Source organism: Giraffa tippelskirchi, chromosome 9, assembly GCF_054371585.1.
Source record: "Giraffa tippelskirchi isolate mGirTip1 chromosome 9, T2T-mGirTip1v1.2.pri, whole genome shotgun sequence".
Classification (NCBI taxonomy): domain Eukaryota; kingdom Metazoa; phylum Chordata; class Mammalia; order Artiodactyla; family Giraffidae; genus Giraffa; species Giraffa tippelskirchi.
This window is the reverse complement of record NC_137283.1, coordinates 163,370,378-163,382,532: the sequence shown is the minus strand read 5'-3', so window position 1 is coordinate 163,382,532 and position 12,155 is coordinate 163,370,378.

Genomic DNA, 12,155 nt, shown 5'->3' with positions numbered 1-12,155 from the left:
GAGTAATGTCTCTGCTTTTCAATATGCTATCTAGGTTGGTCATAACATTCCTTCCAAGGAGTAAGCGTCTTTTAATTTCATGGCTGCAATCACCATCTGCAGTGATTTTGGAGCCCAGAAAAATAAAGTCTGACACTGTTTCCACTGTTTCCCCATCTATTTCCCATGAAGTGATGGGACCAGATGCCATGATCTTAGTTTTCTGAATGTTGAGCTTTAAGCCAACTTTTTCACTCTCCTCTTTCACTTTCATCAACAGGCTCTTTAGTTCTTCGCTTTCTGCCATAAGGGTGGTGTCTTCTGCATATCTGAGGTTATTGATATTTCTCCCGGCAATCTTGATTCCAGCTTGTGTTTCTTCCAGCCCAGCGTTTCTCATGATGTACTCTGCATATAAGTTAAATAAGCAGGGTGACAATATACAGCCTTGACGTACTCCTTTTCCTATTTGGAACCAGTCTGTTGTTCCATGTCCAGTTCTAACTTGTAGCAATTAGTAGTAAAGCTTCTGTAATATCTATGTGTATGTATTTGTGTGAACATAAGTTTTCAACTCATTTCAACTCATTTTTTTTTTTTTAGAAAAGAATTTCATAAAGTTTTATTAGACCTCAGTTTTGTTTTGTTTTGTTTTTCCTTCCCTGAAGAGCTTAAAACCTTTCTTTCTTTTTCTGGTGGTGGTAAATAAGAGGTATTTATTTGAAATGAAAAAAAAAAAAAAACCTGGACTACTGCATTTAATCATGTATTGTAATTGTGTTACTCCACCTTTTTACACCAGAGACAGATATACAAAGAACATTCAGTTATAACAGATTGCACACTACGGTAGTAATTCTTCAGGCCTTTTACATAATGACCAAAAACCAGCGATTGGATTCCACATAATCCAGTCTTAGCCAGAATCTTTAATTTACTTCTGCTGCTGTACATGTAATCGGCCATTTCTAGGGCTCACAAGTTAATAACAGGACAAAGAAATGTACACTGTGCTGACACAAAAAGTCAGCTCTGTTAACAGGCCTGCAAACGTGACCAAACTTGCTGAAATTAAAAATACTTTCTGAAAACAGTGTTAATGGCCTAAATATTTTATACACAGTTCATTTACCAAAACAAAATGTATTTAAATAATACAAAGCAACAATAAGTTTCTACCAACTTTATACATAAGAAAGTACAAAATAACTTAGAGTATTTTGCTATTAATATTATCCAGACGGATGGCTGCTATGGGCAGTTATTTGCCTCTTTAAAAGCATGACATTACAGTGCCACAAATGTTAGAAGACATGGATGGATGAATGGATGGAGGGCTGAATGGACAAACTACTACAAAGATCAAGCAGAAACCCTGGGAGGGGCCCTCATTTGGTGAATGCTAAAGAGTTGGATTGCCGGATCATCTAGTAGGATTGTGCTTTGGTTTTGGTTTGAATATGTATTCATTTGACTGCAGGTCAACCAGGCCTTAGTTGCACATGAGGGATCTTTAGTTGCCACATGTGAACCCTTTGTTGTGGTGTGTGGGGTCTAGTTCCCTAACCAGGGGTTGAACCCAGGCCCCCTCATTGGGAAGGCAGAGCCCTAGTCACCTGGCCACCAGGGAAGTCCCCCAAGACTATGTCTAACTTTGTGAGAAATTGTCAAGCAGTCTACAAAAGTAGCTGTACCATTTTGGATTCCCATCAGCAATGAATGAGAGTTCCTGTGGCTCCACATTCTTTCTTGAGGTTCAAGAGCATCATTTTCTCCAGGTCTTCCCATGGGTACCAATCCACCAGGATTGAACCTCCCTGGTACTGGAAAGTCCTAGCTCCAACCCTACCTGACCTTGTTTGATCTTCAAATGAGACTCAAGCAATTCTGTCCCAATTCTGTCCCTTTCCTTGTCTTGACCCCATCTCAGCCACACAGTTTCCACCTGAATCCTGTTTGCAACTATCATCTCTCAAACTCAGTCTACCTTGTCCACTCCAGTATCCGCCACTTTCCCACCCTCTGAGTAGCTAACTTGGTCTGCATGGAAAACAAATAAAAACAAAATTATTGGGGACATTTGAACTCATTATGAGGTTGAGAAGTGGATGGTGATTTTCAAGTGCACATTAATTTTTTTTCAAGCTTTAAACTTTTAATTTTGTATTGGGGTATAGCTGATTAATGGGCTTCCCTGGTAGCTCAGCAGTAAAGAATCCGTCTGCAATACAGGAGCCTCAGGAGACACAGGTTCAATCCCTAGGTGTGGAAGATCCCCTGGAGGAGGGCAAGGCAACCCACTCCTGTATTCTCATCTAGAGAATCCCCATGGATGGAGGAGCCTGGGAGGGCTGCAGTCCAAAGGGTGGCAAAGAGTTGGACACAGACTGAAACAACTTAGCACGCCCGCACACATAGCTGATTAACAGTGTTGTGGTAGTTTCAGGAGGACAGCAAAGGGACTCAATCATACGTATACATGTATCCATAATCCCCCAAACTCCCCTCCCATCCAGGCCGGCACATAACATTGAGCAGAGTTCCGTGTTCTATACAGTAGGCCCTTGTTGATTATCCATTTTAAATATAGCAGTGAGTATATGACCTTCCCAAACTCCCTAACTATCCCTTCCCCCCAGCAAACATGAGGTCATTTTCTAAGTCCGTGAGTCTCTTTCTGTTTTGTAAGTAAGTTCATTTGTATCATTTTCAAGAGCACATTTAAATAAGTGATTGGCCTCACTTGCTACTTTTTACATTTAGCTCCTATTAAAGATAGTAACAATACCTCTTGTGTATTATTCTGTATTCTACCATATCGGAAGCTTGAAGTTTGAATTATTTAATTTTATTCAATTGTATTAATTTCCTTACCTTTGTAAAAAAGAGGGGGGGCTAAAAACTAAAAAGATGAGAAAGGATTTCCTTGTCAGATACAACTAGTGGAGTAAGCACACAGCAGGAAGTTAATGTGGAAAAGTCGAAAGGAGAAGGTAAAGGAGGAGAAGGTAGATATGGGGGTGGGTTATTTGATCAACAGCCCTGAGGGCCAATGAAGTGAGTCTTCAGTTCAGTTCAGTTCAGTCGTGTCTGACTCTTTGCGACCCCATGAATTGCAGCACGCCATGCCTCCCTGTCCATCACCACCTCCCGGAGTTTACTCAAACTCATGTCCATTGAGTCAGTGATGCCATCCAACCAGCTCATCTTCTGATGTCCCCTTCTCCTCCTGCCCTCAATCTTTCCCAGCATCAGGGTCTTTTCAAATGAGTCAGTTCTTCGCATCAGGTGGCCAGATTATTGGAGTTTCAGCTTCAGCATCGGTCCTTCCAGTGAATATTCAGGACTGATTTCCTTTAGGATGGACTGGTTGGATTTCCTTGCAGTCCAAGGGACTCTCAAGAGTCTTCTCCAACACCACGGTTCAAAAGCATCAGTTCTTTGGTGCTCAGCTTTCTCTATGGTCCAGCTCTCACATCCATACGTGACCACTGGAAACACCACAGCCTTGACAAGACAGAAGTGAGCCTCACACAACTCTGAGGTGCACTGTTACTAGTCACACGAATTAAAGACACAGTTCCCCACCCCCACTGCCTTCTCTCAGTTTCTCCAGACACCGGTTCACTCATTTCACATCATCAACCTGGGTTGCTCCCGGCTTTCAGGTTAACTAGTAGTTGGAACTTACTCTTCTGTTCTGATTTTCTCTTCTCTAAAATGAAGGTGGTTGAATTAGATGGACTCCTTCATCACTCCTGGTTCTCAAAGAGTGTTTTTTCCGAGTCTTTAAACTGGCCCATCAACAGTCAGTTCCAGGTTTGTAGAGCACTGAGCCAGCTCCCTGAGTGTGAGATTTCTCTAAACCAACAGTCTCGCTGCGCCCCAGGGCCCTCCTTGTGCTTCTGGGAAAGAAATCTTCCTTCTTGAGAAGAATCTTCTCTTCTATGATTAATGCCCATCACTGCTTTAGAAACCAGGCTTTAAACAGAATGATCACACTACTAAAAACTTTGGTACGGAGAGATGGCCTCTTTTTTGGTGCACACACAGCTGTTTCTTAACGTTATTCGTTCATTCTGTAGAAATGGTATGAATGAGTAAAACTGTGCCGCATTACATGCTCTGGTAGAGGATAAAAATCTAAACCATCTGTTCCTGACCTTTAAAGAGAATATATCCTTGTAGGGCTGATAGAATGCACATTTAAAACCATGAGTAAAGTTACAACTGTGATAGTAACTCACATTATATTCTGTACCAGTCCCTGGGGTCTGTGTAGCTGCACAGTCATGATAAGATGCTCTCCTGTAGGGTTTTTTTTTATCTCTAGTAAAGCTGCTACTCACCAAGCCCTTGCTAACGGAATACACTATTTTGGATTGCCAGATAGCCATAAAGTGGTCACTGCCTTCAAGGATTGCATGATTTTATACAGTATGTAAGTTATTACATACTTGCTCATTAATTTATGAGCAAGAAAGTGTGTGTGGAACATCAGAGTATGACAAAATAAGTGTTAAAAACTGCAGTAGTATGAAAGCAGCACACTAAAATCTATATTTATGTAGGTCATTTTGTTCTCCTCTTTGTATTCAGCGGCATTTTAAAACTGTACATAATTCATGTAAAAAATTGAACTTGGCTTTTGAAATCTGACTGTATGATTTCCTGTTCCACACGGTGGGTATTAGTTAGGTCGAGAGGCATCCATAGAAGCCAATGCACTGAAGCAGTGAGTCCATCACTGGGCACACAATAAGATGTGGTTCTTGATGTTCTGAATAACATCTGAGTTTCAGAATTAGTTTATGATGGATGCTGCGTTATGTGTGGACGCAGGGGAAACGTGGTGAATTGAGTTAGCAGAGTTCCAAGTTCCACAGGAAACGTTAGGGGAGGGTTGGGTAACTGAGTCCAGTGTTCATCTCTGCAGGTCAAGTGAAAAACAATGAAACCGTATTTATCTTTAACTCTGAGTGTGATGCTTGTACACATCTGAACTGCCACATCTGTACACATCTGAACTGATCCTTAGGGATCAATAGGGCTCAATCTATTTTTAGGCAGTTTGTAACACACTTGATCGGACTTCCCACACCTTGGCCCCGCTCTGGACCCTCTGACTAGGTTACAGAGTGATTTTCAATTAGGATGATCAAATAAATTCCTGTGCATTGAAGTAAGGGGGTGTGTCTGTAGCAAGGCCTGTAAGGCAGGCTTAAATTAGCAATACAATTTTTCTGAAGCAATAAATCAAATTCATGAGGAGGCTGACAGGAAAATCCCAGAGGACAATTAACTTGTCAGTGATTCACATGACTTAGTCCTTTTACAGAGCTATATGCTAACTTCGTGATTAAATTTTGAATTATTAAGAAACTTTTGATTTAAGAGTTCAAGGTGAACATACTTTAATTAGAACTTTCAGATTACACTTTAGCTTAGACAGCAAATTAACGACTTTAATTCCCATATTCTTGAGTATTTCTCCCTTCTATGGACTTTTTTTGCCCTTGATTTGGGGCATTGTGTTATTTTCTATGGCTGATGTAACAAATAACCAAAAATGTAGTGGACTAAGATGACATAAAAGCATTATCTTGCAGCTTTATGAAGCACATGTTCAATGCAGGTCCCACTGTGTGGGTAAATCAGGTGTGAGTAGAGGCATTTCTGTTGGAGCCTTTTCCTTCTCGGCTTTTCCGGTTTCTACAAATTGTCCACGTTCATTGGCTGGTGGCCTCTTTCTCCATCTTCAAAGCCAGCAGCATCTGTCCAAGTCTTTCTCATGTAATATCACCTCCTCTTCTACAGTCAAATCTCTCTCTGATTCTCCTTCTATTTTTGCCTCCCACTTTTAAGGTCCCTTTTGATTACATTAGAGCTTCCCTGGTGGCTCAGTGGCAAATAACCTGCCTGCCAATGCAGGAGCTGTGGGATCGATTTCTGGGTTGGGAAGATCCCCTGGAGAAGGAAATGGTAACTGACCCCAGTAGTCTTAGCTGGGAAATCCCATGGACAGAGGAGCCTAGCAGGCTGCAGTCCATGGGATCACGAAGAGTCAGACATGATTCAGTAACTAAATAGCAACAGTAATTTATCAACAGTGATTTATCAAGTGGCCTCACTTGATAAATCCAGGATGATATCCCCATCTTAAGATCTGCAAGTTAACTACATCTTCATAGACACTTTTGCACATAAGGTAACATTCTCAGTTTCCAGAAATTGGGACTTGAACATCTTTTGGGAGGCAGGCCTTATTCTGCTGACCACAGGCTCTCACCAAAATAGGATGGTTAGTGTGTGTGTATTTCATGTTCTCCAACACAAAAACTCCTGAAAGGATAATATTATTATTGTCTTTGCATCTCTCTTAATTGTTTTTTGCTCCTTTTGCACTGATACCAAGTCTTGGAGCTGAATGTACCAGATAAGAAACAATAAGATATCAACCAGAGTTGAACGTGCCTATGGTCAGACACCAAATACAGGAAGTTAAAACAACAAGCGGATGCTGAGACACAGTCAGTGTCAAACATTATATTAAATATGGCAGAAGAACTGAACATCAGATACCTCTGTCAAGGTCCAACTAGCAGCCGACCGAGTGCAGGAAGGTGAAGCTGGGTGCTGTGCCTCATGCATACAATCTCAGCAGTTATTTATCATGAGGATTTGGTGACTACAGAGAGCACAGAGATGGTCCCATAAATTCTCACAGATGATGCTTTCCTCTTGCGTGGACTTTGTTAAACACCAGGGACCTGCCTTTCCGAGCCTGTCACTTTGCTCTCCACCTGCCTGAGAACCCAGTGTCGGATGGCATTTGTTGGGCACCTGCAGAACTGCGCTATTTTACTTTACCATTTTCCATTTGTAACTTTCATAGGCATTCTTCCCGCCCCCCCCATAACACAGGCTCTAATGTATTATCTGGAAAACACAGCAGTTCAAATTAATCACATGAGGGGGTTATTAACTCTTCTCTTATGATATATTCATTTCGGTTTGGTGTAAAGATAATTGTTACAAACTCATTTTTGTCACTTTACTAGATTCAACATTTCTATTAATTACTTTCCATACTGGGATTCATTAAGCATGAAAATTTCAATTACATTTTGAAAGAAAATGACTGGCCTTTCTGAATATTAAAGACTATTCTACTTTATTGCACTTTCACACTGAACGCTTAGGCAAAAAAATGACTAGGAACTATTATTTTTATTATTTGTTAAATTTCAGTGTCCTTAGACAAACTCAAGGCACTTTACAATTGGATTCAAACCTGTACCACTTAAAGATATAAATGTGAGTAATCTGAGAAGGGAAAAAAATTGAATATATGGAGAGGGCACGGCAACCGACTCCAATATTCTTGCCTGGAATCCTATGGACTGGAGGAGTCTAGAGGGCTACAGTACAGAGTCACAAGGAGTCAGTCATGACAGAAGTGACTTAGCATGTAGCAGAGGATGTAAAAGGCAATAAGACATTCAGACTCGAGGCAAAAACAGGCATCAGTCCTCAGAAAGAGAACTTACTCCAAGTAGTACAGAGTTTCGCATACAAGGTAAAGGTAAAATTCCAAATCCTTTCTGTGTGATAGCTGTTCTGATGTATCTGAATAACAACGCCTGTGTCACCTTTGCTCTGGCCTTGGTTGATCGTCTTTTCCCGTGCAGGTGGAGACTTTCCCGGTGTTTGAGAGCTGAGCGAGTTTGGATGGGTCTCGCTCCCGTGTCTTGCTCCAGGCAAGGAGAGGACGGGAGGAGGAGAGGTGGCAGGAGCAGTCTGCCTCCCTCTCGGGTCCCAGTTCTGTGGTGGGCAGGGCTGGGGAGCGCCTGTCGAGGACCTTCCCCTGAGCTGGCGGCAGGGCTGAGAGAGCGTCATTTAGAACAAGGGAGACTTGGGAAAGTCTTCTAGATGGAAAAGAATGAGCCAGAGGAAGAGAGGCATTGACATGGGAGGGAGAGGACTCTGGAAGGAGCCGTGTCAGAGGGGGTGGTAGAGAAGTTCTGCAATAATTTGAAATTCCCTACATTCACCACGATACGCTTCTCTTATTTCCTTTGCTCGTGTTTTACCTTCTCTATGTACTATATACTTCCTCTTTGCTCTGCCAGATCCCACTCACCTCCAGGAAGTTGTCACTGGAACCTCCTCCTCCGGCCCTGAAAAGCTAGGTGTCCCTGCCAGGCATGCCCTTTAAAAGAGTGTTTCTCTACCTTCGAACTCACTAGAGCTGCTTACAGTTGTCTGTGTTCTTACCTTGAGCCCCCATTGGGCAAGAATCCTGTCCTATTTAGTTCTACGTCAACATCACTATATATTAATGTATATGCTGGCACGCTCAGTAGTTCAGTCATGTCTGACTCTTTGTGACCTCATGGAGTGTACCCCACCAGGCTTCTTGGTCCATGGAATTTTTCAGGCAAGAATGCTGGAATACTTTTCCTTCTCCGGTGGCTTGAACCTGCATCTCCTGCATTGGCAGGCAGATTCTTTACCAATGAGTCATGTATATATATATATATATATATATATATATATATATGTGTGTGTTTGTTCTGACTGAATGCAAGAGGAAATTTGGTAGGGGTGAGATTGTATGAAGTAGCAGGTGAGATGGCTGTGGTGAACTGGGAATGTGCTGAGTTCTGAAGGCTGGAGCTGATGGTTCCTCATGTGCTTATAAGGTCTTCCAATGCAGTAGACTTGGCAGGTCAGATGAAGGTCATACGAGTTCTTAAAAATCATTTATTCAAAGTTAGAACATTTGATGACTCATTACTTGGTAAGTGAAATGATGCTGAGGGCCAGAAAGAAGTCAGCAAAAAGGGTGGAGTGGAACACTGCAAGGAAGGCCCTGACCTCATCCTGGAAGTAGGTGGGGGCATGGCAGGACATCGTAGGAACGTCACAGATGATGAAGAGGCTGGAAGAAGTGGGTGAGAATGAAGGACTGGAATTCTACATGGGGGGTTACAGGGAGTGAGGGTGGCGGGAAGTGGCCTGGTTAAGTTCTGCATACCTCAGGAGACCAGCAGGGCGCGACGTATGCTCTGTGACTATGCGTGGACCCTGCCGGGGATGCACAGCCGTGAATTCAGTTCAGTCGCTCAATCGTGTCTGACTCTCTGCGACCCCATGGACTGCAGCACACCAGGCCTCTCTGTCCATCATCAACTCCCGGAGGTTACTCAAACTCATGTCCATTGAGTCGGTGATGCCATCCAACCATCTCATCCTCTGTCGTCCCCTTCTCCTCCTGCCTCCAATCTTTCCCAGCATCAGAGTCTTTTCCAATGAGTCAGCTCTTCACATCAGGTGGCCAAAGTATTGGAGCTTCAGGTTCAGCAGTGCATTGGAGGGTAGCTAATGGTCCTTTCCAGGCAAGTCAGAGCTGTGTCCATGTGGGAAGGTGGGAGGTGAAAGAAACCCACAGGATGGAACCCACCCTGTATCGTGACAGTGGAAGGTGAGCTCAGATCTGCTAGGGGCCCAGGGATGTGCACAGTGGCTTTGGAGACAACCCAGAAGTCCGTCAACAGGAGGATGCGAAACTCTGTACTACTTGGAGTAAGTTCTCTTTCTGAGGACAGATGCCTGTTTTTGCCTCGAGTCTGAATGTCTTATTGCCTTTTACATCCTCTGCTGCATCCTTTTGTGAATTGTTTATTCACAAAAGGGAACATTAGGCAGAAGTGAAAATGGCTATGTCATCTACATGCTGCCAGATGGGTGAATTGAGAAACAAAATGCTAAGTGAAAGCTGGCGTATTGTAACCATGGTGACATGGTTTGCTGAAACCCCAAACCAAGCAAAGCGAAAACAATAGACACGAGAAATACATATGTGATAAAAACTGTGTGTTTTTTTTTAAAGAAGATAATGATCAGCCCAAATTTCAGAAACTGAGCCCCTCTGGGGAGGAGGTAGAAACGGGGAGGGAGAGAGCAGGCCAGAGCTGCGATGCCGGTGGAGGCCTCGCTCCTAGTCGGTGTTTGATGACTGACTCACAGTATCAGTTTATTCTCATGCTTCATAACTTGCCACTGTGCTTTATACAGGTAGTCTTTTGTAAGCATTAAATATTAAACAACAATAAACTAAAATGCCCTGGGGGAAAGAACCTTCTCTGTCTTAATCCATCTTTTAAGTCCTTTAGCACAGCCAGCTTGATCATAACAGGAGAGCACCCATCTGCTCTTCACAGAAAGTTCTCCAGATTTATCTTCTTTCTTAAGATAATTCAGAATCATCCGTTATCCTTCCTAGAGGCAGAGTGCCATTGGTAGCAAAGATGAGGCTCTGGCCATCTTCTCATGGGTTAAATGATCAGTGTCCTATCTTAACCATTCCCTAGGAAAGGGTCATTGGTGAAAACCACAACAGTACAGAGAGAAAGCAATCAACTCATTCCTCGGGAGCAAAACCAGTCCACTGCCTCCCGTGCAACCCCGCAGTCTTTGCCTGTTCTCGCTCTCTGCCCCCACAGAGGCATGCACGTTATAGGAAAGCCGCTTTCTAGCTACTAGAGAGCCCCATCCTCCACCCCACCGCCACAGGTCAGTCCCATGGAGGGATGTGAGGTTTGGGCCCTACACTGCTCTTCAGGAAACGGGGGAACACCAGACACTAATACGTGCTTTGAAGATAACAGGGGAGCAGGACCCGGATTCTCCTTCCCCTGCCTCTTTACTTCATACCACTGCTCCTTATTTTTAAAACTAAAAGAATGAGAGGAACAAACCCACACATACATATGGTTCATTTTGTTACATGCATCTGTACATGGAGAGAAAACTCTTAGTTGGAAAAAACATCCAGGAGACTTAGGGCCTGGTGCTGATTTGATCAAACCCTGGGAGGCTTTTCACCCTCCGTGAGCCTCAGTTTCCATGTCTTAAAACAAAGGGATCCCTGCCCTGCTCTCCACCTCTCCACTTCCATGACTTGCCTATGAGTTTCTCAGGGATCAGTCACGTGGCCTCCTCAATGCTTTCAGAGCTGAATACAAGGCCCTCGTGGATGGAAAGGAGGGAGGGAGGGGTGAAGAGGGAGGGGTGAAGAGGGAGGTTGGAGGATGGAAGAGGGTAGTTTAACCACAGACCGTGGAGAAAAGCAGTGCATGGAGAGGCTTTGTGAACCCCAGAGAGCTCACAAAGGTTAGAGTGAGTGATGCCAGTATAAAGGGCAATCACTGCTAATAATTATTACAGTACATAAAGAATAACTCACTGTTTTGTAAGGAGTTAGAGTGAAAGTATTTTATATTTATGAAAGATTCATTCACCTTGAATATTTTACTGCAGTAGTGTCAATTCACAGAAATGAGCAAAATCAGCCAACGACTGTACCAACTTTTGAACTTGTTGGACATATTTGGACATCACTGTGATTCACCAGGAGAAAATGGAAGCAGAGAGGCTTCATATAGACATCCTCAAATTTTCTTACATCTTAGCCTTTTTATACTTTAGAAAGATTTAAATATGTGCTACACATATGCATAATTAGTAAAAAAAAATAACTACTTGGTTTATAAAATTAATAAGAATCATTCTGAAAATAAGCTTATTCTAATTAGTGTGAATCTCACAGATACTTATAGTCAATACTATATTAGAGGTTCTAGTCATAGCAAGTAAAACAAGTCATAAAACTTTGAGAAACAGTTTGAGTATTTTCTTCTCATCAAGTGGGGTATTTTGAAAATAGTTAATAAATGAAAGCACACAATACTATTGGCAAATTTCTCTGATTTCTTCTCAAACATACCTGGCTGGTAAAATTGTTTGAAGACATTGCCAATGTAGAAGCTGATTAAATTTGTTATTCAAATGAATTTTATAAGAATATGAAACCATGCTTTTTTGGAAGTAATATAAACACTGGCTATTTTTTCTCTCCTGTTGAAAATTAAGTTCAAGTCTTAATAATACTAGTTAAAATTTGAAAGTCAATTAATTTTGTATTTTTGCTAACTATGAGCTTTATAGGCTTACTTACTTTATTTTTTTACACTATGACCAAGTAGAATTTATTTCTGGAATTTGAGAATTGGTCAACAGACAAAAAGTAATCAATGTGGTAAGTTACCTTAATAGAATGAAGGGAAATCATTTCAGTTGATGCAATATAAGAATTTGACAAAATTCCACAT